This window comes from Triticum aestivum, chromosome 3B (genome assembly GCF_018294505.1).
Source record: "Triticum aestivum cultivar Chinese Spring chromosome 3B, IWGSC CS RefSeq v2.1, whole genome shotgun sequence".
NCBI lineage: Eukaryota > Viridiplantae > Streptophyta > Magnoliopsida > Poales > Poaceae > Triticum > Triticum aestivum.
In genome coordinates this window covers 183,202,817-183,230,669 of record NC_057801.1, presented here as the reverse complement: position 1 = coordinate 183,230,669, position 27,853 = coordinate 183,202,817, and the positions used below count along the sequence as shown (strand labels likewise).

The 27,853-nt window shown below is 41.6% G+C and overlaps 1 long non-coding RNA gene across 1 annotated transcript; it reads left to right on the top strand.

The window, feature by feature from the left end:
- Positions 1-620: 620 nt before the first annotated feature.
- Positions 621-3,243, top strand: LOC123069266 (uncharacterized). Its single transcript, XR_006432414.1, has 2 exons — positions 621-802; positions 897-3,243. It is a non-coding gene; the product is annotated as an uncharacterized lncRNA (long non-coding RNA).
- The last annotated feature ends 24,610 nt before the right edge of the window (positions 3,244-27,853 follow it).

Sequence of the window (27,853 nt, the reverse complement as noted above, 5' to 3'; positions counted from 1 at the left end):
GAACTTGAAAGGACAAGTGCCTAACTACACGGATTGAGAAAAGTAAAAGTTATGTGTCAACAATTGTCACATACAATGCCTAATCAGAACTTGGAAGGACACGTGCCTAACTCGGTAAGCCAAGAGCACGTAAACACATACACATGCAAAGGAGTGCATACGGACACGGTCACCATTAAAATACACGGCTGGCCGCATCCATCATCATGTTGTCACATATAGCCTTTAATTGGAAATATCCATAAAGACAACGGCGAGAACTCATCCATAAAAATACACAACCTGCCACATCTATCAGCCAGCACACGCCCACCATGGAAATCTAAGATACCCAGCAACTCGCGACTCTGCGCCACACCTAGAAAACTGAAGCCAACCAGTTCTACGAAGCCATGACTCGACTATGCCACCACCAGCACAATTGAAGCCAACAGACTCTGACATGAGATGTTCAGACTCGGCGCACAACAAATATTGAAGCCAGCCCAAATTATGAAGTGGTATGCAACTCGATTTCTACAGAAGTTACACCCAGCCATCGCCCACCATGGAAATCTAAGATACCCAGCAACTCACGACTCTGCGCCACACCAAGAAAACTGAAGCCAACCAGCTCTACGATGCCATGACTCAACTATGCCACCACCAGGACAATAGAAGCCAACAGACTCTGACGCGAGATGTTCAGACTCGGCGCACAACAAATATCGAAGCCAGCCCAAATTATGAAGTGGTATGCAACTCGATTTCTACAGAAGTTACACCCAGCCATCTGAGTTTCCTTCTCACCTGAATCAACAAGGTTAGTAACTATTATTACTATGAACTCACTTTTTCAGCTAAAATCTTCATATTTACGTTATCAATTGACAACAACTTTTTCAATCCTTTTGAAGCAATGCGTTTTAATCCTTTTGAAGTGAAAACGCTAGGGAATACAAGAAGCTGAGAAACTTCAACAAGAGACCAAAACTGGGATGTTTTAGTGAAAGTAACGAGAACATGGGATACAATCAATCCTACAACCGATGAACTTATGAGCCTTGATGTGGTCTTGATGGATGTACAGGTTTATGCTATACATATTTAATTGCAGACTATTCTATTGTTTCAAAAACAATCGATGACTGAGTCTTGATGTGATCTTGACAGATGAGCGGGTTTATTATATACAATTTGAAATGTGGACTATTGTACTGTATCAAACAATAGTTGATAAGTATATAGTACTCCCTCTGTTATGAAATATATGATGTTTAAGCAGTTCAAATTGAATTGCCTAAACGTCATATGTTTCGTAATAGAGGGAGTAGCTATTTTCATAGAGGACCAAACAACTCATGCTACCATACGTAAAAATCAGATGGATACTTATAAATCAAAGGATAACTAAGAAATATATTTATTCATTTAGCAATAGGTTGTGGGAGGCACAAAATATGGCCCGCTGAACAATGATATTAGAAAAAAGTTTGCATACAATACACAGAGAAAGGAGGTGAAAGGATAATCAGAAGTTTTTCATAACTACTACTTTGAGTTTGCTAGCAAGGACATACTACAACAATCATACAAAAAGATAAATAATTCTCAGGTATGTCATAGTTGTAAATCAGATTTTGGGCTAATCCATCATTCTACCTATGTGGCAATTAATCACCAATTTGACAGATGTAGGATTATTGAAAGTTTTTCATAATTACTACTTTGAGTCCGATACCAAGGTCATACTACAACAAGAAGCATATAAAGGTAAGCAATGCTCAGGTATGTTACAGTTATAAATCAGATTTTTGTTTAATCAATCATTATAACTATGAGGTAATTAATCACCAAATTGACAGATGTCATCGAACTACTTACCCAGATGAAGCATGTGGAACAAAAAAAAAATAAAGAACACAAAACCGTCCTATATCCGTGATATTTAATTTCCAATACCAGAGTAAGTGCAGAGTGTATACCAATGTCTTAAGTTCTAACTTCCTCCATTGCGGTCGGCATTAAATTTTCAGGCTTAACATCTTCGGCTGAAACCAAAGTTACGATATCGGAATGTTTGCTTATTATTTGGATGAATATGTACTCCAAAACCAAACCATCCTTACAGTGACCTAAACAATGGTGCAAAAATGCAATTGTAAGTCCAATAATTTCGAAATCTCATCTTTTAATTACAAAACAAAAATATGTAATAGATTAATTGTTGATGGGTTTGTGCGTAAAGTCAACATGTGCCACAAGACTACGTAGGGATCTAGATATATCCAAAATTCAAGAACTTCTTCACAAGTATGAAACATTATCTATTCTGGTCTACTAATAACACATCAAAGCAAAAGTCAAAAATACAACATTTAACGATGAAGACTCAGATGTGCGATGTCTGTCATCTAATGGTGAGGTTAAATTATCTTTAGATTCAAGCTCAACAGCAGTAATCTTATTTTTGGCAAGCAAAACTAGGCAGTAAAAATAAGATTTATGCCTTGCTAGAGATGTTGTACTTGAACAATAAAGCTGAGGAGGTAAGGTGCATTTAATTCATCAAAATAATTAACTAAGTACTATCTTTTCTGTTCTTCCTCACTGGCTTATCTTGCAGTATGCCAAACAGTTGATAGATGACAAAGTGGACACCGTGTTGGAACAAAAAATGAAGAAGCAAGACATGCGAGCTAAAAGGGAGATTAATGTTTTCACCATACACACTTTTAGATTTTTAAGCATGTATTATTTTTAAATGCATTTCATTTTGCAGTCACAGAATAATGATGACCGACCAAGGAAAAGGTTATGTGAACTGGTGCCTAAGAAAAAAGAACCACACGATATTAATGGGACTATGCTGAACAAAGATAGGCATTAAGACAAATATCATCATCACATGGACCCCTCAATGACTATGCTAAACGAAGATGTATTGTATTATTAGATGACGTGGAGTTGTAGAAAGAAAGCAAAAATACCTGCGAGAACAAAAAACTGGTGCATGCAAAAGTAAAAAGTAATTGCAACTCTTGAAGATGAAGACTCTGATATTGCCTATGGAAAATGGAGGCCTAAGTAAACAAGGAATTTATCCAAAAGATCGATTGAGTAGCTTACGAATAGTAAAGACAGACTATTTATTTACGTAGATATAGTATGAGTACTTGACAGCTACCAAGATAAGAAGAATCTTATCATATGATAAGAGTGCGACGCAAACTGTAATTCTTTTCAAATACATTCATACATGCACTTTTATTGGTCTTTTACAGGTAAAGGTGTTTTCTTTTAAAAGTAAAGTATCATGTTTACAATTCTCTAACTATAAATCTTACACAAGAACTGATGGACGATGAGGTGGGCACCATGTTAAAACATGGAACGAACAAGCATCGCATGCTTGATAAAAGGGTGGTTTATTTATTCGCAGTGCACACTTCTAAATTTTTAGACTTTTGTCTAATTTTGAAAATTCATACTTATTTTGCAGCCAAAAAATAATAAAGTTTCAGCTACCAAATTATCACGAGAACTGGTAGCTTATGGCCTTTTCAATTTAAGACGTCCATGAGAAAATCTTCAATAGCATAGCCATCTCCTAAAACACAAGATTAATATAATATCCTAGAAGGAAGCACATAAGATAATCTGCATTAGAAAGGACACAATGAAGTACAGCACTTACGTTGGTACAAATCCAAAAACATGAGCAACTAAAAAGGCCGCAAATAGCTATTTCTCCCCCAATGTGCTTATACGGATATACTCCGATATATACTTCTCATGGACCATGGCCGGTGTGTATCCTCTGCCTCAGATCCATCACAATCAGCCTCCCTCCAGCAACCATTTTTTTGTTCTCAATGCCGCCGTGACATGAATGGCCTGCTACCAACGACCTAACACCCAACTCAAAGAGTTCGACCCTGCTTCTTGGTCCACCCCGGATCGCCAATCGCCATGATTAGGGCTTGCATCCTATGTTCGCAAACAGAAATTAGAGGAAAAGAACCAACGAGTAGAGCTAGGTAGCATGGGAATTACTTCTGTGAAGGCCAGCAACGACATCTTCCATCCCCGGCTGCGAATCGGAGGCGGTAGCGCGGTGGCGCATCTGGATGTGTAGCCTGGTGGGGATGGACTTTTTTTCTTTTTCGAGCGAAGCCAACAGGGGACTTTTTTTTACTGAAGCCTGGAGGGAGGGGTAACATGTATACGTATGTTTATTCTGAGATAAAAACTGCAGTGGTAGCATTATTACTGACTCAAATGGACCCGCGTCACAACCACTAGGCCTATAGCATCCCGTTATAATTGATACACGGGCTACACAAAGTAAGTAGTAGTAAAAATGATGGGTGGGTATAAAATAAAATAACAGCAATTATCACAATGTGGAAATAATAGATACGAAGATATATAAGCAAGTTTTTTTTAACACAATACGGACGCAAACACTCATATATACGCGCATACACTCACCCCTATGAACACACATGCATACTCTATCAAGTTTCTTTAACACAATACAGACGCAAACATTCATATATACGCGCATACACTTACCACTATAAACATACACGTACACCCTACCCCTATGAGCATCGTATAAGAAGCTAAAAGGTATAATAGGTACTTCTCAATAAACACCCAAGCAACATTCATACTAATATTTACAAAATATAAATGGAGACAATTTTTACTAACCACTTTTTATTTAAAAATTTAGCCTTGCAAATGTGCGCGTACACATGCTAAGGTAAAGGTGTTTTCTTTTAAAAATAAAGTATCGTGTTTACAATTCTCTAACTATAAATCTTACACAGGAATTGATGGACGATGAGGTGGGCACCGTGTTAAAACATGGAACGAACAAGCACCACATGCTTGATAAAAAGGTGGTTTATTTATTCACATTACACACTTCTAAAATTTTAGACTTTTGTCTAATTTCAAAAATTCATATTTATTTTGCAGCCAAAAAATAATAAAGTTTCAGCTACCAAATTATCATGTGAACTGATGCATGTTAAAGAGAAACTAGACGATAGTAATGGAACTACAATCAAGAAAAGATGGACGTCAGGACAAAATATCATCGTCGTCATGTGAACTTCGCAGTGACAAAAAAGGAGACTAAGACCTATTGTAATATCTGATGATTCAGAGGATGAATGCACGGAGACAAATTTGTCAGAAAGCAAGGGAAATATTTTACAACAAAAGTAAAAAATACAAGGAATGAAGATGATGATGAAGCACAAGAAGCAAAGCCTAGGAGAAGGAAGAAGTTATCCACAAAATAGGGGATGGTAGCATATCAGATATATATTGAGCCAACCTATTTGTATTACCAAGATATATAAGTATAGTAATTATATTGTAAGATTGAATGTTATAGCCTATGTTGTTAGTCCAGGAAAGCATCAAAGGACAAAATAGATGAAAAAGTGAAGAATAGATGGAGTTACAAAGAACCATATACAAAGCTAAAAGAAACCGCATACTAGGTAATGAATAAACTATCAAAATCTAGCCGCGCAAATGCGCGGGTGCACCCGCTAGTTTAAAATAATCCGTAACTCGGATGAAAATACTTTGTACATGAAAGTTGCTCAGAAAAGAGAGACGAATCCGAATACACGGTCCGTTCGTCCGCCACACATTCCTAGCATAGCCAACGTCAGACATTTCCCCTCCGTTTCATTTGTCTGACAAACGTCCGGAACCGGGAAAACTTTCCCGGATTTTATTCCTCTTTACCGGTATCGTGTAGCACTGCGTTAGAACACCTCTAGCCCCGCTTATTGTCTTGTTATGCTTATGTTTGCGTGTATTTATTGTTACTTCCCCCTCTTCTTCTCCGGTAGACCTCGAGACCGCTGCTGCTTCCCCTGTGATCGACTACGTCGACGACGACCCTCCTTCTCGCCTGAGCAACCAGGCAAGCCCCCCCTTTGATCATCCCGATATCGCCCATTCTATACTTTCATGCTTGCATTAGATTTTGCTACTGTTATTGTTTGCTCCTATTCTGATGCATAGCCTGCTTTTGTACCTGCTTATTGTTACCTACCTGCTTATCCTAAACTGCTTAGTATAGGTTGGCTAGTGATCCATCAGTGACCCCCACTTGTCCTTGTTGCCCCTGCTTCATCATCGAAGACTCGATCAGCGTGATCAACGACCAGAGCCCGACACCTCACATCACATCACGCCCCCTTTTGTTGCTCGACTGTGCAGAGCTACTATCGAGTGTTGAGGGTGATCCCTCATAACGCACTCCTGATGATAATTCTGTAGTATAGCTATTCGGTCGTGGTCATCGAGGGTGATTTCCTCTTTTAACCATTCCCGATACGGCTCTGTCGTTCAACACCTCAAGTGTGAACCTCAAGGGTGGTCCCTCTTACGTTCACCTTAATGATTATATCCAGTGGAATCCTCCGGGGGTGATTCCTCGAGTTTTCCCCTTGATGTCTGGACACACAGTTACCTTGACTTTACTTGAGACCTTGGTGAAAGTCGGGCGGGCCCGGAGAGCACCCGCAAGATGGTTACGTGGCATGGCCGGGCATTCTAGGCCCTTGTCGTAAGTCGACGAGACGGGGCGACGGGGTCACTTTCGATCGTGAGTCTCTGCTCGTCTCCGCAAGCTAATAATACACTATGGTTTGGGTATTTGTTCTGAGTTGGCCTTTGGCCTTTACGCACTAATCACCACGTGAGAAGAGTTATGGGCCTCGACGTCGCAGTATCAGCCGAAGCTTTGTCAGACGTCCAGTTCAGTATTGTGGCCGGGCCGGATCGTGCCATCCACTTCACGGGTGGTGCTAGTATCCCCTTGCGCACAATGACCCGGAGTGCAACGGGCGATGGGCCCAGACCTCGGAGTGCTTAGGATGTAGACCGGCGGGGACCTCTCTGCTGAGCCTAGGTCGGGCTGCGACGTGTTGATCTTCCGAGGGCGGGCATTGACCCCAGAAATGTGTGTCCGGCCAGAGAGTGATCGAGCGTGTTGGGTAACGTGATGCACCCCTGCAGGGAAGTTATATATTCGAATACCGTGTCCACGGTAATGGACGTTCAGACTTATATCCTGATCTTATACAACTACAAATTGATACTTGAGATATGTGGCTCCAGGATTGCTTTCTCACAGGGAGTCGAGGAAGGATCTCTGGGCATTAATGTTACAACTTGCTTGTTAATTATAAACTGCTATTCTTTACTCTTCTACATGCTGCAAGATGCTTGGAGCTGCTTGAAGATGCTAGTCTTCGATAGGCTAGGCCTTCCCCCTCTATTCTGGCATTCTGCTGTTCAGTCCAGAGATACAACCCTTCCATTTGATACCAATGCATACTTAGTATAGATCTGATGCTTGTGAGTACTTTGGATGAGTACTCACGGTTGCTTTGCTACCCCTTTTCCTCCTTCTTTCTTCTTTCCTGTTGATGCAACCAGATGGTGGATCCTTGGAGCCAGATGCCACCGCCGATGGATGCTACTACGTGAAGATCGCCGACGACCAGGAGTAGTTTAGGAGGTCCTAGGCAGGAGGCCTTGCCTCTTCGATCGTGTTGCTTTTGTGCTAGCCTTCTTAAGGCGGACTTGTTTAACTTATGTCTGTACTCAGATATTGTTGATTCCGCTGACTCTTGTGCTTTCGAGCTTCTGTATTCGAGCCCTCGAGGCCCCTGTCTTGTAATATAAAGCTTGTATTATTTTAATGTGTGTCTAGAGTTGTGTTGTGATATCTTCCCGTGAGTCCCTGATCTTGGTCGTACACATTTGCGTGCATGATTAGTGTACGGTCAAATAGGGGGCATCACAATGGGCTTCCTCAAATTGCCCGAGGTCTTTGTGAGCAAGCAAGTTGGATGCACACCCACTTAGTTTCTTTTGATGAGCTTTCATACACTTATAGCTCTAGTGCATCCGTTGCATGGCAATCCCTACTCACTCACATTGGTATCTATTAATGGGCATCTCCATAACCCGTTATACGCCTAGTTGATGTGAGACTATCTTCTCCTTTTTTGTTTTCTCCACAACCACCAACCTATTCCACCTATAGTGCTATGTCCATGGCTCACGCTCATGTATTGCGTGAAGATTGAAAAAGTTTGAGAATACTAAAGTATGAAACAATTGCTTGGCTAAAACCAGGGTTGTGCATGATTTAAATATTTTGTGTGATGAAGATAGTGCATAGCCAGACTATATGATTTTGTAGGGATAACTTTCTTTGGCCATGTTATTTTGAGAAGACATGATTACTTTGTTAGTATGCTTGAAGTATTATTACTCTTATGTCAATATTAAACTTTTGTCTTGAATCTTTCGGATCTGAACATTCATGCCACAATAAAGAAAATTACATTGAGAATTATGCTAGGTACCATTCCACATCAAAAATTCTGTTTTTATCATTTACCTACTGGAGGACGAGCATGAATTAAGCTTGGGGATGCTTGATACGTCTCCAACGTATCTATAATTTTTGATTGTTCCATGCTATTATATTATCTGTTTTGGATGTTTAATGGGCTTTATTATACACTTTTATACTATTTTTGGGACTAACCTATTAACCGGAGGCCCAGTCCAAATTGCTGTTTTTGCCTATTTCAGTGTTTCGCAGAAAAAGAATATCAAACGGAGTCCAAACGGAATGAAACCTTCGAGAGAGTTGTTTTTGGAATAAATGCAATCCAGAAGACTTGGAGTGGACGTCAAGGAAGCAACGAGGCGGCCACGAGGCAGGGAGGCGCACCCAGGGGGTAGGCGCGCCCCCCACCCTCGTGGGCCCCTCGTGGCTCCCCCGACCGACTTCTTTCGCCTATATATACTCATATACGCTGAAACATCCGAGAGCACCACAAAACCCTATTTGCACCACCGCAACCTTCTGTATCCATGAGATCCCATGTTGGGGCCTTTTCTGGCGCTCCGCCGGAGGGGGAATGGATCACGGAGGGCTTCTACATCAACACCATAGCCTCTCCGATGAAGTGTGAGTAGTTTACCTCAGACCTTCGGGTCCATAGTTATTAGCTAGATGGCCTCTTCTCTCTCTTTGGCTCTCAATACAAAGTTCTCCTCGATCTTCTTGGAGATCTATTCGATGTAATACTTTTTGCGGTGTGTTTGTCGAGATCCGACGAATTGTGGGTTTATGATCAATATTATCTATGAACAATATTTGAATCTCCTCTGAATTCTTTTATGTATGATTTGTTATCTTTGCAAGTCTCTTCGAATTATCAGTTTGGTTTGGCCTACTAGATTGATCTTTCTTGCAATGGGAGAAGTGCTTAGCTTTGGGTTCAATCTTGCGGTGTCCTTTCCCAGTGACAGCAAGGCACGTATTGTATTGTTTCCATCGAGGATAAAAAGATGGGGTTTATATCATATTGCTTGAGTTTATCCCTCTACATCATGTCATCTTGCCTAATGCGTTACTCTGTTCTTATGAACTTAATACTCTAGATGCATGCTGGATAGCGATCGATGTGTGGAGTAATAGTAGTAGATGCAGAATCGTTTCGATCTACTTGTCACGGACGTGATGCCTATATACATGATTATTCCTAGATATTCTCATAACTATGCATGTTTCTATCAATTGCTCGACAGTAATTTCTTCACCCACCGTAATACTTATGCTATCTTGAGAGAAGCCACTAGTGAAACCTATGCCCCCCGGGTCTATTTTCCATCATATAAGTTTCCAATCTATTTTATCTTGCAATCTTTACTTTCCAATCTATATCATAAAAATACCAAAAATATTTATCTTATTATCTCTATCAGAGCTCACTTTTGCAAGTGGCCGTGAAGGGATTGACAACCCCTTTATCGCGTTGGTTGCAAGGTTCTTATTTGTTTGTGCAGGTACGAGGGATTTGAGTGTAGCCTCCTACTGGATTGATACCTTGGTTCTCAAAAACCGTGGGAAATACTTACGCTAGTTTGCTGCATCACCCTTTCCTCTTCAAGGGAAAACCAACGCATGCTCAAGAGGTAGCACAACTCCTAAGGCTACAGGAAGAGATCGTTTTCATACTATGTGAGCTTGAGATGTACTTCCCGCCCACGTTCTTTGACGTCATGGTGCATCTGTGTGTCCACATCGTGGACGACATCATCGACCTCGGGCCGACATTCCTTCACAGCATGATGCCGTTTGAGAGGATGAATGGGGTCATCAAAGGATTCATTCGTAAGAAGTCCCGTCCCGAAGGGAGCATCTTCCAGGGGTATCTGACGCATGAGTGCGTCTGCTTTTGCAAGAATTATATAAGTGTCGGAGACCCTGTTGTTGGTTTGCCCGTCAAGAAGCACGGTGGGAAGCTCGAAGGAGATGGTCACAACAACAGCCAGAGGGAATTGCACATGGACTACTCGGATCGACAGAACGACTTTGATAGGGCTAACTTAGTAGTGCTACAACACCTAGATGTGGTAGATGATTATGTGGCATGGCACAAAGAAAGCATCGCAAAGAAGTACCGTGATAAGGGGATGCTCAAGATGGACGACGAAGTTACTATAGAGCACAACGCCACTTTCTTGCGTTGGATCAAAGAGCAAGTTCTTGAAAATCCCCCGGAAGAGGGCAGTTCGGACGGATTGCTTATACACGCCTTAGCACATGGCCCCACGCCCAAGATTGCGACCTATCAGTCCTACGATATCAATGGGTACATGTTCTACACGGAGGCCAAAGACATGGACAGTGATTACCAGAACTCCAGGGGTGATAATTCAATGCGTGACCAATGCCAACGGCACAATTGAAAGATTCTACGGAAGGGTCAAAGAGACCTGGGAGCTTGACTATGCTGGAATGCACGATGCGACGATGTTCTGTGTCAGATGGGTCAAGGACGTCGTAAGAGAAAACAAGTATTTCACCACCATGTCTATACCCGACGCGAAGAGCACTCCCTGAATGTTAACATCATCGCCAAAAATGAGCCATGGGTACACGCTAAGCATGTGACACAATGCTTCTTTATAACTGACCTGGCCAATCCCAGCCTGATAACCCACAAGTATAGGGGATTGCAACAGTTTTCGAGGGTAGAGTATTCATCCCAAATGTATTGATTCGACATAAGGGGAGCCAAAGAATATTCTCAAGTATTAGCAGTTGAGTTGTCAATTCAACCACACCTGGATAACTTAGTATCTGCAGCAAAGTATTTAGTAGCAAGTAGTATGGAAGTAACGGTAACAGTGGCAAAAGTAATGATAGTAGTTTTGTAGTGATTGTAATAGTAGCAACGGTAAAGTAAATAAGAAAAGCACAATATGTGAAAAGCTCGTAGGCATCGGATCAGTGATGGATAATTATGTCAGATGCGGTTCATCATGTAACAGTTATAACATAGGGTGACACAGAACTAGCTCCAGTTCATCAATGTAATGTAGGCATGTATTCCGAATATAGTCATACGTGCTTATGGAAAAGAACTTGCATGACATCTTTTGTCCTACCCTCCCGTGGCAGTGGGGTCCTAATGGAAACTAATGGATATTAAGGCCTCCTTTTAATAGAGTACCGGACCAAAGCATTAGCACTTAGTGAATACATGAACTCCTCAAACTACGGTCATCACCAAGAAGTATCGCGATTATTGTCACTTCGGGATTGTCGGATCATAACACATAATGGGTGACTATAGACTTGCAAGATAGGATCAAGAAGTCACATATATTCATGAAAACATAATAGGTTCAGATCTGAAATCATGGCACTCGGGCCCTAGTGACAAGCATTAAGCATAGCAAAGTCATAGCAACATCAATCTCAGAACATAGTGGAAACTAGGGATCAAACCCTAACAAAACTAACTTGTTTACATGGTAAATCTCATCCAACCCATCACCGTCTAGCAAGCCTACGATGGAATTACTCACGCACGGCGATGAGCATCATGAAATTGGTGATGGAGGATGATTGATGATGACGACAGTGACGAATCCCCCTCTCCGGAGCCTCGAACAGACTCCAGATCAGCCCTCCCGAGTGATATTAGGGCTTGGCGGCGGCTCCGTATCGTAAAACGTGATGAAAGGTTCTCCCTGATTTTTTTCTCCGCGAAAGCAAATATATAGAGTTGGAGTTGAGGTCGGTGGACATCCGGGGGGGCCACGAGGCAGGGGGTGCGCCCAGGGGGAGGGGGCGCACCCCCACCCTCGTGGGTAGGGTGGGGCCCCCCTAGCCTTGATTCTTTCGCCAATATTTTTATATTTTCCAAAAGTAATCTCCGTTGATTTTCAGGTCATTCCGAGAACTTTTGTTTCTGCACAAAAATAACACAATGGCAGTTCTGCTGAAAGAAGCGTTAGTCCGGGTTAGTTTCATTCAAATCATGCAAGTTAGAGTCCAAAACAAGGGCAAAAGTGTTTGGAAAAGTAGATACGACGGAGACGTATCAACTCCCGCAAGCTTAAACCTTTGCTTGTCCTCAAGCAATTCAGTGACAAACTGAAAGTGATAAAGAAAAACTTTTACAAACTCTGTTTGCTCTTGTTGTTGTAAATATGTAAAGCCAGCATTCAAATATTCAGCTAACCATATTCACATTAACACTTAGGTCTCATGTTTACTCATATCAATGGCATAATCAACTAGAGAGCAATAATAATAAAACTTGGATGACAACACTTTCTCAAAACAATCATAATATGATATAACAAGATGGTATCTCGCTAGCCCTTTTTGAGACCGCAAAACATAAATGCAGAGCACCTTTAAAGATCAAGGACTGACTAAACATTGTAATTCATGGTAAAAGAGATCCAGTCAAGTCATACCCAGTATAAACTAATAATAATGAATGCAATTGACAGTGTGCTCTCCAGTGGGTGCTTTTTAATAAGAGGGTGATGGCTCAACATAAAAGTAAATAGATAGGCCCTTCGCAGAGGGAAGCAGGGATTTGTAGAGGTGCCAGAGCTCGATTTTGAAATGGAGATGAATAACATTTTGAGCGGTATAATTTCACTGTCAATGCAACAACTATGAGATCTCGATATCTTCCATGCTACACACATTATAGGCGGTTCCCAAACAGAATGGTAAAGTTTATACTCCCCCACCACCAACAAGCATCAATCCATGGCTTGCCCGAAACAACGAGTGCCTCCAACTAGCAACAATCCTGGGGAAGTTTTGTTTAATTATTTTGTTTTGCTTTGATCTTTTTGATCATCGGACTGGGCATCCAGGTTACCAGCCATTTTCTCGTGAATGAGGAGCGGAGTCCACTCCTCTTGAGAATAACCCACCTAGCATGGAAGATACAGACAACCCTAGTTGATACATGAGCTGCTCGAGCATACAAAACAGAATTTCATTTGAAGGTTTGGAGTTTGGCACATACAAATTTACTTGGAACGGCAGGTAAATACCGCATATAGGAAGGTATGGTGGACTCATATGGGATAACTTTGGGGTTCATGGAGTTTGGATGCACAAGCAGTATTCCCGCTTAGTACAGGTGAAGGCTAGCAAAAGACTGGGAAGCGACCAACTGAGAGAGTGACAACAGTCATGAACATGCATTAAAAATTAATCTACACCAGGTGCAAGCATGAGTAGGATATAATCCACCATGAACATAAATATCGTGAAGGCTATGTTGATTTTGTTTCAACTACATGCGTGAACATGTGCCAAGTCAAGTCACTCGAATCATTCAAAGGAGGATACCACCCTATCATACCACATCACAACCATTTTAATAGCATGTTGGCACGCAAGGTAAACCATTATAAACTCCTAGCTAATTAAGCATGGCATAAGCAACTATAATCTCTAGTTGTCATTGCAAACATGTTTATTCATAATAGGCTAAATCAGGAACGATGAACTCATCATATTTACAAAAACAAGAGAGGTCAAGTTCATACCAGCTTCTCTCATCTCAATCAGTCCATCATATATCGTCATTATTGCCTTTCACTTGCACGACCGAACGGTGTGGATAATAATAATAGTGCACGTGCATTGGACTAAGCTGGAATCTGCAAGCATTCAATTCAAGGAAGAAGACAAAGTAATATGGGCTCTTGGTTAAATCAACACTACTAGGAAAAGGGCTATAGATGGAATGGGCACTAATGGCGCACCTGTCATGTGGTGCGCCACTACTATATAGCAGTGGCGCACCATGTGCAGGTGCGCCATTAGTGTGGAAGACACTAATGGCGCACCAGGCAAACGGTGCGCCACTAGTGATTTTTTTTCTTATTTTCCGAAGATACTAATGGCGCATTAAGGCAAGGTGCGCCATTACTAGTGCTAACTAGTAATGGCGCACCGGCCTCATAGTGCGCCACTACTGTTGTTTTTTTATTCTTTTTTTGCAAAACTCCCTCCCTCGCCAGATTCCCCAACCGTACACGCCACCGCCCCCTCCGTCCGCCGCAGCCGCCCACGCGCCCCTGCCGCCTCCCTCTCCCTTCCTCCCCCTCGAGCGCTGCCGCCCCTCCGTCCACCGCAGCTGCCCACGCGCCCCCGCCGCCTCCCTCTCCCCTTGCTCCCCCTCGAGCGCCGCCTCCCTCGCCTCCCTCCCTAACGCTCGGAGCCACCGGAGACTTGGAGCCTCGGCGCCGCCCCACGTCCACTAGGAGAGGAGGCCCCACGTCCACCAGGAGAGGAGGCCCGCGACCTCCCTGCTGTCTATCCCCGCCTCCCCCAAGCTCGCCGTCTCCGCCCTTCGTCGTCTCCGCTCCGGCCACCACCTCATCGTGGTCAGGTAACCCTCCTTCCTCTGCCTCTCGTCTCCTCTCTTCCTCCTCTCCTCCCTCCCGGCCATGCCCTCTTCTTCTCTCTATTGCTAGGTTTAGGTCAAATCCCTCTCTAATTTAGGTCAAATTAGGTTCAAAAAATTGCTAATTTTTGGTCAGCAACCCATTAATATTTGAGAATTAGTCTAAAACAATGAAGAATTAAATAAGTTGTAAGAAGCCATTTGCATACAAATGAACATAACAGACATATAACATCTGAAACAAGCAATGGCATGGCAAAAGAGACTATTGCATTCAAGTGTCATTTAGGAACAACACTAATTCGTATCCTGCAGAAATTGTTATTTGCCAAACACTATACCCTATTTCTAATTGAAGAAACATGTTTATAATCCATGAAGACATGGAACCACAGAAAGTATGGAGAACTTTTATATACATCCATTCGCCAAAGTCTTATATGTAGTGGTGTTGAAGTCACAAGTTAGTTTCATGTAAAAACAGAAAGGAGATTTCAGAAATGGTTCAATTGGTGTTGGTTCGGAATTGACATTTGTACTATGAACTGAACTTGTTCTAGTCATTGGTACTACTAACAAAAGTAATGCAGTCTAAATTGAGAGTATGACAAAACTGTCTGGCTACTGATTTTACCCTAGAAGTCATCACACTATCATGTCCGGATGGATACACTAATATGCTTGAAGATTGACCACAAACTTTGGTGTGTAATAGAGCTGTAGACTCTTGTTCTTTTCAGTTTGTAATATATATACTCCAAGAATTTGAAACTGCTGGGTGGTTTCACCATCCCTGTTCTGTTTATTTCACAACAAGTGACGTATGTTAGATTTGTGTGCTATCTGTGTAAAAGCAGTGCAGAGTTGTTTGTTCTGGGAAGTATGAATAAATATTTGGTAAAATCTGCACCTTGATATGTGGAGCGAAGATTTAATCCACAGCTGCAGACCCCTCCATCAATGAGCTAATCAAATCAAGTTTATTTAGTTAGGATCTCGATTGATCCCCAAGTCATTTCATACAGCTAGCTAGCTAGGTCTGTCATGTCTTGTTTAATCATGTGTGTGAGGCAGAAAGTGCAGAAGAACTGCACTACAGTTATTGTTGGTGACCTCACCTCAAATGTTGTTTGGTTGGCTCTTCTCTGCATCCCAGTCCGAACTGCAAGTTGGCTATCACGGAAGTCTGTCAAGAACGGTCGTCGTATCAACTGAGTTTCTTCTAGTCGTCCTTTAAAGCTTTCCAGCAAAACAACACCTGGGAAGCACAAGCATAGGCATTTTGTTTATGGGTGCAATATATTTCCTACTGTATTTGACTAGTGTTTAGGTATAATAGCATAATAGGCTAGTGCTAGGCTGCTAGTACAACTTCGGTTGCTCGTTGGCTTCTGCTAGTGCTAGGCTGCTAGTAGTTCTGTAGTGTAGTTGCGGCTGCTCTATTGTGACATATACAGATATGCTCATGTAGTCATGTGTGCTGCAGATTTATTGGATCTGTGGACTGTGGCCAACCATTTTGATTCTAACTGAACATTTTCAAGCTACTGGTTGCTGGTGCTGTTTTTCTTGCAGCTGGTCATGCTCTGCTGCTGCTGGTTGCTGGTATACTAGTGCGGTGGTGCTCTGTACTGTGTTTCCTTGTGCTATGCTGCATTGTTGCTTGCTGCTATACACAATGTGTTGTTTTGTGCTCTGCTACTGCTAGTTAGTTGTGTTGTGCTGCTGACCTGCTGTTTACTTAGTACTTACTTGTGATGTGCTGCTATAACTATTTAGCAAGTGTTTAAAGCTTTAATTCATTAATTGCCTGGGTACTAATTGGTCTCTTCTGCTGCTTATCAGAGATGGGGGGAAGCAGCCACTGCCGCTCTGCCACATCGCAGTACGAGTTGGATGCTTTCGAGTTCTTCAGTATCATACTTGGGACTTCAGTATCATCCATGACGCAGGTATATAAAACAAGAGATTTCCCCTTCACCCATCTCATTATGATATCTGTTATTTTGCTACATCACTCATTGTCCCAAATTGCAGAGGCTGCCTGACAATTTTATGAACATGCTGGGTGAAGATCCGCCAAATAATGTGAAGCTGCGATAGACCGGCAGCGGGTTACACAGGCTGTGGGATGTGGAGTTGGTGATCAAGGAGGGCCACATGTACTTGTATCGTGGGTGGGAGAAGTTCTACCGTGCCTACGACCTGCGGCTGGGGTACTTCCTTCTCTTCAGGTACGACGACGACGCCACCATGCTCATCGTGAAGGTGTTAAACGCGACTATGTGTCGCATGCGCTACGCTGACGATGATGATGCCAGTACATTCTGCCTCTTCTTATTCCTCTACATTTGGCTTTGTCTCACATCGATTGTTAACGATCATTGTTGCATTTGGACAGGCAATGGGAGCAGCAGCAGCAGCGACACTGGCTACAGCCAAAGCAACAGCGACTATGGCTGTAGCAAAAGCAACAACGATTCTGGCTTTAGCGAAAGCAGCAGCGATTCTGGCAGTAGCAAAGACAACAAGAAGGATGATCCGGACTGGAGTGCAGGAGAAGAGGAGCAGAGTGGGGATGAGGAGATGCAGGATGACGATGGGCATCAGGCCGAGGATGGCCTAGCGCTGGTGGTGGCTGACCAAGGGCAAGAGATGGTGGTGGTTGACCATGGGCAAGAGATGGTGGTGGCTGACCATGGGCAAGAGATGGAGGTGGCTGAGGATGACCTAGCGATGATCGTGCCCGTCCTGCCTGAAGGTGGCCTCGCGATGGTGGTGGTGCCTGACAATGACCACGCACCGGTGGTGGCGCCGGCGATCCCACAGCTGGGCGACATGACCACGCCAATTGTGGTAGAAGACTACATCCCACTGCCTCCACCGCCTCGCCGCTCTTGGCGCATCAGGCTGAGGAAGGAGAAGGAGAAGAACAATGAGAACTGAACTATGTCAGGTATGTCAGATCTCCAAAATGAAATATATATACTTAGTTACCTATGTTATCTCTAATATGCTTAGTTTCCTATAGGTTAGCTTCATTTTACCTAAGTTGGCTCTAGTATGCTAACTTAGAGCTTATATGCTTAGTTTCTTATAGGTTAGCTCCAAAATAACTTATGTTAGCACAAAATGATCAAGTTTACATAATAAGCTTATAGTCTTCTTCTTATTCTTCTTCTTTTCCAAAATGACATAGGTTAGCTTCATTTTACCTAAGTTGGCTCTAATATGCTAACTTAGAGCTTATATGCTTAGTTTCCTATAGGTTATAGCTCCAAAATAACTTATGTTAGCACAAAATGATCAAGTTCACATAATAAGCTTATAGTCTTCTTCTTATTCTTCTTCTTTTCCAAAATGACATAGGTTAGCTTCATTTTACCTAAGTTGGCTCTAATATGCTAACTTAGAGCTTATATGCTTAGTTTCCTATAGGTTATAGCTCCAAAATAACTTATGTTAGCACAAAATGATCAAGTTTACATAATAAGCTTATAGTCTTCTTCTTATTCTTCTTCTTTTCCAAAATGACATAGGTTAGCTTCATTTTACCTAAGTTGGCTCTAATATGATAACTTAGAGCTTATATGCTTAGTTTCCTATAGGTTAGCTCCAAAATAACTTATGTTAGCACATGATCAAGTTTACATAATAAGCTTATAGTCTTCTTCTTATTCTTCTTATTCTTCTTCTTATTCTTCTTCTAGTATTGTTCTTCTTCTAGTATTCTTCTAGTCTTCTTCTTCTTCTTCTAACTTCTTGTTTATCATTTTGCAGATTTGATTTAATTCACGGAAGCTTGCATGGATTGAGTGCTTCTTTTCCATTTGTGTTTTTATTTTGTATCAATGTGAAACTTTTGTGAATTGACGGATAACGGTGTTGGATGAACAATGTGAAACTTTTGTAATATGTAACGATGGAACTATGTGTTGGCTATGTATGTATATATGATGAAACTTGTGTGTTGGATATGATTGTTATATGGATGCTTGTTGTATATATATGTGTTGGGTATCTCATATGTGAAATAGTGACCTGAGATTAAGGAAAAACAAAAAGAAATTTAAAAAATTTGTTACTAATGGCGCACTACCATGTGGTGCGCCATTAGTATAGCAGACACTAGTGGCGCATTGTGGGCAATACTAATGGCGCACTATGTGGTGCGCCATTAGAACTCCAGATACTAATGGCGCACCAGTGGTGCGCCATTAGAGTTTAATACTAGTGGCGTGGTACTAGTGGCGCACCAGTAGTGCGCCATTAGTAGGCCAAACTGGTGCGCCACTAGTAGGCCTTTTCCTAGTAGTGCAACAAGCATGCATATTAGAGCCACTAAGCATTTTCATTATGGTCTTCTCCTCTCGACCCCCAAAGGAAAGAAAAAGAAAATGAAACTATTTACACGGGAAAGCTCCCAACAAGCAAAAGAAGAACGAGCAATATTTTTGGGTTTTCTTTTAGTTACTACTACAAGCATGGAAATTAAACTAACTAATTTTTTTGTTAAGGTTTATCGAACACACAAGAAGAAAGCTAGTAAAAGAATTTAAACTAGCATGGATAGTACAATTAAAAAGTATGAGCACCGACAACTAGAATTAGTGTGTGAACTTGAATGTAATGTCGGTGAGAAATACGTACTCCCCCAAGCTTAGGATTTTGGCCTAAGTTGGTCTATGCCCATGGATCACGGCTACTCTCCCCGGTGTACTAAGGAGTGTCATCGTACTGCCACTGGCTGGCGGTCTCCTCCGGATCCCACTGATAAGATGATGGACGATAAGGGTCAAGTGGTGGTTCCGGCTCAGGCTCTGGAGCGGATGTCTGGCCAAGGAGCGCGTACACGGCTGCCGGCAAGATGAGGTAATGGCCTGCAGTTAAATCAGACAAAGAAGGCGCATGCAAGATAATAATCTCATTGTGTTTCCTATTAAATCCTAGATTATATAGAAGCATCTTATCATCATTGTTAACAATAAACTCATGTGCTACCATGCTCTTATAAAATAGAAAAGTAGGGGGCAGCAGTTTTTCTCCTTTCTCAAAATGCCTAATAGGTATCTCGAAGTGTTTAGCAAGGCATGTAGCATAGATACCTCCAAAGATGGGGCCTTTTGTACGGTTCAGGCTTAATCGTTTAGCAATAATAGCACCCATACTAAAAGAATTATCACGGAATAAAGCACGGAACATAATAATAATATCAGGAACACCGAGGTTTCCACAGTTTCCATGACCAATTAAGCATCGACTAGCAAATATGGCAAAGTAGCGTAAAACAGGAAAATGTATGCTAGTAATTCCTGCATCGGAAACCTTCCTCGATTCTCCTACAGTAATAGTATCAATAAAACCATCCACATCTCTACGATGTGGTTCCTCTAAGCCGCCCTCAAAGGGTATTCTACAAACCGCGCAAAAATTATGTAATGACATTTCCTTAGCCTCATCATATAAATGAAAAGCTACTGAAGGCAGTGAATTCTTAGGATAATAGTAAAAGTTTTGCACAAAAGTATTGGTGAGTAAGAGATACTGTTCTATCCGGTCATGGAGGAAGTCGGTGAGGCCCGCATTATCGGCCAATGAATAAAAGTCATCATAAATCCCGACTGCTCTCAAGAAATTATCACAAGGCCATTCACACGGTCGTACTTCTGCCACGTGAGGAAGATTATACTTGGGCTTTTCATTCTCCTTAGCTTGCTTATCCTTGGAGCCTTGGCTAGAAGAGCCCCTTAAAAATCTCTTAATCATTTTTTGAAAATTTCTGAATTTTTTAGTAACTCAAAAATAAAAGTGAATCAATCTCAATAAAATTGATAGCAATTACTCCCACAAGTGCTTAGAGCCCATATCATGCATTAAAACTACTTGCGACCATATAAATTTAACATGCAAGCTCAAGAACAGGGTCACCTAGGAAGCAAAAATTTGCAATGAATAAAGCACTAGAACAAAAACTAATTGAACCATTGGAGGAGTCACGTACCAAGGAACAATCTCCCAAAGCAGTTTTGTGAATGGAGCTTTGAGCAAGGAGATCGAAAATCGCAGCAAAACGAGCTAGAACTCGTGCTTGAGCTGGATGGGGATTTTTTTGGGAGGAAGATGGAGTGTGTGGGTGCAGGAATAAGTGGAGGGGGGCCACCATGGGCCCACGAGGCAGGGGGACGCGCCCTGGACCCTCGTGGCCAAGTGCTTGCCCCCTGCTGTGTTCTCAGTGCCTAAAATCCTCAAGTATTCCAGAAAAAAATCATACTAAATTGGCAGGGCATTTGGAGAACTTTTATTTTCGGGATATTTTTTTATTGCATGGATAATTCAGAAAATAGACAGATAATACTATTTTTGCTTTATTTATTCTATATAACATAAAGTAAAAGGAGGGTACAGAAGGTTGTGCCTACTAGTTTCATCCATTTCATGATCATCAAAAGGAATCCACTAACAAGGTTGATCAAGTCTTGTTAACAAACTCATTCCGAATAACATGGAACCGGAGAAATTTCGAATAACACTAGGTTACCTCAACGGGGATATGAACATCCGCAATAATAAGAATATCATATTTCTTCTTGACAGTAGGAAGAGGAAATTCAAAACCTCCAATAATGATTGTTGGAATTTTTCCAATAGAATCGATGCTATTAACTTGAGGTTGTTTCCTCGGAAAGTGTACCGTATGCTCATTACCATTAACATGAAAAGTGACATTGCCTTTGTTGCAATCAATAATAGCCCCTACAGTATTCAAAAAGGGTCTACCAAGGATAATCAACATACTATCGTCCTCAGGAATATCAAGAATAACAAAGTCCATTAAGATAGTGACATTTGCAACCACAACAGGCACATCCTCCCAAATACCGACAGGTATAGCAGTTGATTTATCAGCCATTTGCAAAGATATTTTAGTAGGTGTCAACTTATTCAATTCAAGTCTACGATATAAAGAGAGAGGCATAACGCTAACACCGGCTCCAAGATCACATAAAGCAGTTTTAACATAATTTCTTTTAGTGGAGCAAGGTATAGTTGGTACTCCTGGATCTCCAAGTTTCTTTGGTATTCCGCCTTTAAAAGTATAATTAGCAAGCATGGTGGAGATTTCATCTTCCGGTATCTTTCTTTTATTTGTAATAATATCCTTCATGTACTTAGCATAAGGATTTACTTTAAGCATATCAGTTAAGCGCATACGTAAGAAGATGGGTCTAATCATTTCAGCAAAGCGCTCAAAATCCTCATCATCCTTTTTCTTGGATGGCTTAGGAGGAAAAGACATGGGTTTCTGAACCCATGGTTCCCTTTCTTTACCGTGCTTCCTAGCAACAAAGTCTCTCTTATCATAACGTTGATTCTTTGATTGCGGGTTATCGAGATCAACAGCAGGTTCAATCTCTACATCATTATTATTGCTAGGTTGAGCATCAACATGAAAAATATCATTAACATTATCACTAGGTTCATGTTCATCACCAGATTGTGTTTCAGCATCAAAAATAGAAATATCACTGAGATTCTCTGGTGTGTCTACAATAGGTTCACTAGAAGCATGCAAAGTCCTATCATTTTTCTTTTTCTTCTTTTTAGAAGGACTAGGTGCATCTAAATTATGTCTCTGAGAATCTTGCTCAATTCTCTTAGGGTGGCCTTCAGGATACAAAGGTTCCTGAGTCATTCTACCAGTTCTAGTAGCCACTCTAACAGCAAAGTCATGTTTATTATTTAATTCATCGAGCAAATCACTTTGAGCTTTAAGTACTTGTTTTGCTTGAGTGGTAACCATAGAAGCATATTTACTAATGAGTTTAAGTTCACCTTTAACTCTAGCCATATAATCACTCAAGCGTCCAATCATGTAAGCATTACTCTTTAATTCTTTACCAACATAAGCATTGAAACTTTCTTGTCTAGCCATAAAGTCATCAAATTCATCCAAACATTGGCTAGGAAATTTAGTAGAGAGGATTTCAACTTTATCATATCCATAGAGAGAATTCACCTTTACTACCCGTGTCGGGTTATCAAGACCATGTGTTTCTTTGACAGGCGGTATATTAAGACCATGTATTTCTTCAATAGGAGGTAAATTCTTAACATCTTCAGCTTTAATACCTTTTTCTTTCATTGATTTCTTTGCCTCTTGCATATCTTCAGGACTAAGAAATAGAACACCCCTCTTCTTTGGAGTTGGTTTAGGAATAGGCTCAGGAGTTGGCTCAATTGGCTCAGGAAGAGTCCAGTTATTTTAATTAGTCAACATATTATTCAATAACAATTCAGCTTGATCGACTGTTCTTTCCCTGAAAACACAACCAGCACAACTATCCAAGTAGTCCTTGGAGGCATCAGTTAGTCCATTGTAAAAGATATCAAGTATTTCATTTTTCTTAAGAGGATGATCAGGCAAAGCATTAAGTAATCGGAGAATCCTCCCCCAAGCTTGTGGGAGACTCTCTTCTTCAATTTGCACAAAATTATATATTTCCCTCAAGGCAGCTTGTTTCTTATGAGCAGGGAAATATTTAGCAGAGAAGTAATAAATCATATCCTGGGGACTACGCACACAACCAGGATCAAGAGAATTAAACCAAGTTTTAGCATCACCCTTTAATGAGAATGGAAATATCTTAAGGATATAATAGTAGCGGGATTTCTCATCATTAGTGAACAGGGTGGCTATATCATTCAATTTAGTAAGATGTGCCACAACAGTTTCAGATTCATAGCCATAAAAAGGATCATATTCAACCAAAGTAATTATCTCAGGATCAACAGAGAATTCATAATCCTTATCAGTAACAAAGATAGATGAAGTAGCAAAAGCAGGGTCATATTTCATTCTAGCATTTAGAGATTTCTGTTTAAGTTGAGCTAATATCTTCTTAAGATCAGAGCTATCATTGCAAGTAAAAAGATCTCTAGCAGTTTCTTCATCCATAACATAACCCTCTGGAACAACAGGTAATTCATACTTAGGGGGAGAACCTTCAGCATCACTATCTTCAATAATTTCGTCATCTATAATTTAATTCTCTCTAACCCTAGCAAGTTGTTCATCAAGATATTCACCTAATGGCACAGTAGTATCAAGCTTAGAAGTAGTTTCATCATAAGCATCATGCATACCAGAAGTGGCATCATCAATAACATGTGACATATCTGAATTCATAGCAGTAGCAGGTTTAGGTGCCGCAAGCTTACTCAAAACAGAAGGAGAATCTAGTGCAGAGCTAGATGATAGTTCCTTACCTCCCCTCGTAGTTGAGGAAAAAAATCTTAGTTCTTTCGTCTTTCAAGTTCCTCATAGTTATCAGCAGATATAAATCCCAAGTGACTAAAAGAATAGAGCTATGCTCCCCGGTAACGGCGCCAAAAAATAGTCTTGATAACCCACAAGTATAGGGGATCGCAATAGTTTTTGAGGGTAGAGTATTCAACCCAAATTTATTGATTCAACACAAGGGGAGCCAAAGAATATTCTCAAGTATTAGCAGTTGAGTTGTCAATTCAACCACACCTGGATAACTTAGTATCTGCAGCAAAGTATTTAGTAGCAAGTAGTATGGAAGTAACAGTAACAGTGGCAAAAGTAACGATAGCAGTTTTGTAGTGATTGTAACAGTGGCAACGGTAAAGTAAATAAGGAAAGCACAATATGTGAAAAGCTCGTAGGCATCGGATCAGTGATGGATAATTATGTTGGATGCGGTTCATCATGTAACAGTTATAACACAGGGTGACACAGAACTAGCTCCAGTTCATCAATGTAATGTAGGCATGTATTCCCAATATAGTCATACGTGCTTATGGAAAAGAACTTGCATGACATCTTTTGTCCTACCCTCCCGTGGCAGTGGGGTCCTAATGGAAACTAAGGGATACTAAGGCCTCCTTTTAATAGAGTACCGGGCCAAAGCATTAGCACTTAGTGAATACATGAACTCCTCAAACTACGGTCATCACCGAGAAGTATCCCGATTATTGTCACTTCGGGGTTGTCAAATCATAACACATAATAGGTGACTATAGACTTGCAAGATAGGATCAAGAACTCACATATATTCATGAAAACATAATAGGTTCATATCTAAAATCATGGCACTCGGGCCCTAGTGGCAAGCATTAAGCATAGCAAAGTCATAGCAACATCAATCCCAGAACATAGGGGATACTAGGGATCAAACCCTAACAAAACTAACTTGATTACATGGTAAATCTCATCCAACCCATCACCGTCCAGCAAGCCTATGATGGAATTACTCACGCACGGCGGCGAGCATCATGAAGTTGGTGATGGAGGATGGTTGATGATGACGACGTCGATGAATCTTCCTCCCCGGAGCCTCGAACGGACTCCAGATTAGCCCTCCCGAGAGAGATTAGGGCTTGGCGGCGGCTCCGTATCGTAAAACATGATGAAACTTTCCCCCTGATTTTTTTCTCTACGAAAGCAAATATATAGAGTTGGATTTGAGGTTGGTGGACATCCAAGGGGCCCACAAGGCAGGGGGCGCGCCCAGGGGGAGGGGGCGCGCCCCCACCCTCGTGGACAGGGTGTGGGCCCCCTGGCCTTGATTCTTTCGCCAGTATTTTTTATATTTTCCAAAAGTAATCTTCGTGGATTTTCAGGTCATTCCGAGAACTTTTGTTTCTGCATGAAAATAACACCATGGCAGTTCTGATGAAAACAGCGTCAGACCGGGTTAGTTTCATTCAAATCATGCAAGTTAGAGTCCAAAACAAGGGCAAAAGTGTTTGGAAAAGTAGATACGACGGAGACGTATCACAGCCGTGTTGTCGTGAGGAGATCCAAAAGGAGCATCATCAGAATGGATGGAGTCGCCAACAAGGAAGACTACGACCAATACGGCAACCCGATGAGGGAAGATAATGATGACGATGACGATGAAGCATACGTGAAAAGAAGAATCAAGACTACATTACCTAAGAAAGACCGTACTCCATGGCTCCGGAAAAGTCACAAGGAGGGGCTCAATTACTCGAAACGAACAAGAAAGGGAAGAAACTCAATGTGAAACGTCGTCGACGCAGCTGATCAGAAACCTACATTTATATATATGTATCTATTTTGTGTACGCACTTCAGTAACCGTTATTGGTCAAATGATGTAATCGCACCCCCCTTCAATTACATGCATGCATCCGGTGATATTCGCGCAGTGTTTGAGGGCCGGAGACACCGTAGGGATAAAGCAATACAAAAGAAAAGAAAAGTAAACAGAAAAGAAAAGGGATAAAGCAATACAAAAGAAAAGAAAAGTAAACATAAAAGAAAAGGGATAAAGCAATACAAAACAAAAAGAGAAGTATACAGAAAATAATCAAAAGAAAAGAAATGTAGCAGTAGCGTTGGGTTAGGAAAAAGCGCTACTGCTACTTGTATTTTAGAAATAAAAAAAGTAAAATTGGAAAACTTAGCAGTAGAGCTGGTCTAGGAACCAGCGCTATAGCGAAGTTAGCTATAGCGCTGGTTCCTAAACCAGCGCTACTACTATTTTGAGTTAACCACCCGCGCGGGCTCAAAATTTTGCAAAGTCCCCATTCCCCCCACTCTCCCACCTCCCCCCCTCCTTAGCTGTCGTCGCTCACGCCGCCCGCGCCGCCGTCATCGCCCCTACCCGCCGGCCGTCGCCCCTCGACTTGGACCTCGACGCTGTCCCATCGCCCCTGCCCGCCCTCGGCCTTGACGCCGACCTCCTCCTCGTCCTTGTCCCCTCCGGCCTCCTACTCCTTCATGCTACCGCCGCGCCGCTCCGACCTCCTCCTCGCCCCTCGATGCGGGCCTCCTCCTCGTCCCCTCCGGCCTCCTCCTCCCCCTCGTCCCCAATCTAGGTTAGCAAATTTTAGGGCAAATTTAGCACAGTTAGCAAAGTTAGCAATTTTTTTAGGAAATTAAGGCAGTAGCAATTTTAAAAAAACAGTAGCAAAAAAATTAGGCATAAAAACAGTAGCAAATAAAAAAAACAGTAGCAATTTTTTTAAAAAAACAGTAGCAAAGTTTAAAAAAACAGTATCAAAAATTTAGGTATAAAAATAGTAGCAAATAAAAAAAGTAGCAAATTAAAAAAAATAGTAGCAAATTTAGCAAAGTTAGCAAAATTTTGAGCAAGTTAGCTATGTATGAACCCTAGGAGCAAGTTTGAGCAAGTTTGTAGCTATTTTTGTCATTTTTGTGTATTTAAGTAGAAGCATGCTTTTGCTTGAATGATATATGTTATTGATGTTATATGTTGGTTTTGCAATGCCGTTCAATGTTGAAAAATATCCGAGTGGCCTATGTTTTGCCGGAATGTTGATTAATTTCCATTCCGGCAAATTTCAGGTGCTCCATATGTCCAGTTTTTAGCAAAGGTCATGCCAAAAATTTGATGCTAGAAACTAGGACATATGGAGTACCCGGGATTTGCCGGAAGGGGAATGAATCAACATTCAGACCAAATATAGGCCCCTTTTTTCTCTTCATTATATCTTTTATTTATAATTGTTAAATAGGAAACATGTCTACCGACGATGAAGTCGTGGGTGGTTCTGCTCGCCTCACAGACCCCATCGAGGCAGCAAATCACTATTTCAATTACTTGGACGAACACCAGATGGGGTTGCATGATGGTGGAAGTGGCCCCAACCCCGACACCGACGTTGACACCGGCACTGGCACCGGCAACGACACCACCCCCGAGACCGGCAATGATGCTGTCGTAGCCGGTAAAGCACAAGAAGAGGACACGAAGACCAAACGAGCTTGGCATCGAACAAATTGTGGTCACGGAGATGCACCCCAAGAAGTTAGAGCCAACGGCGCCGAAGGAAGCGCGCAAGTGCTGGGCAATCAACTTGGATGCATCCTCAGGGAAACCGCCAACATCAATGATGAGAGGTTGAAGCAGATACCACATATGGAGCACATGCTCCTAAAGAAGTTGCACAATAGGTTCATATTCCCCGGCCGGGATGAAGGCAAATATAAAGAGTCGTGGGACGATGTCTCCATGACAAAGATAAATGACAAGGCGATGGTGACGTTTACCAACG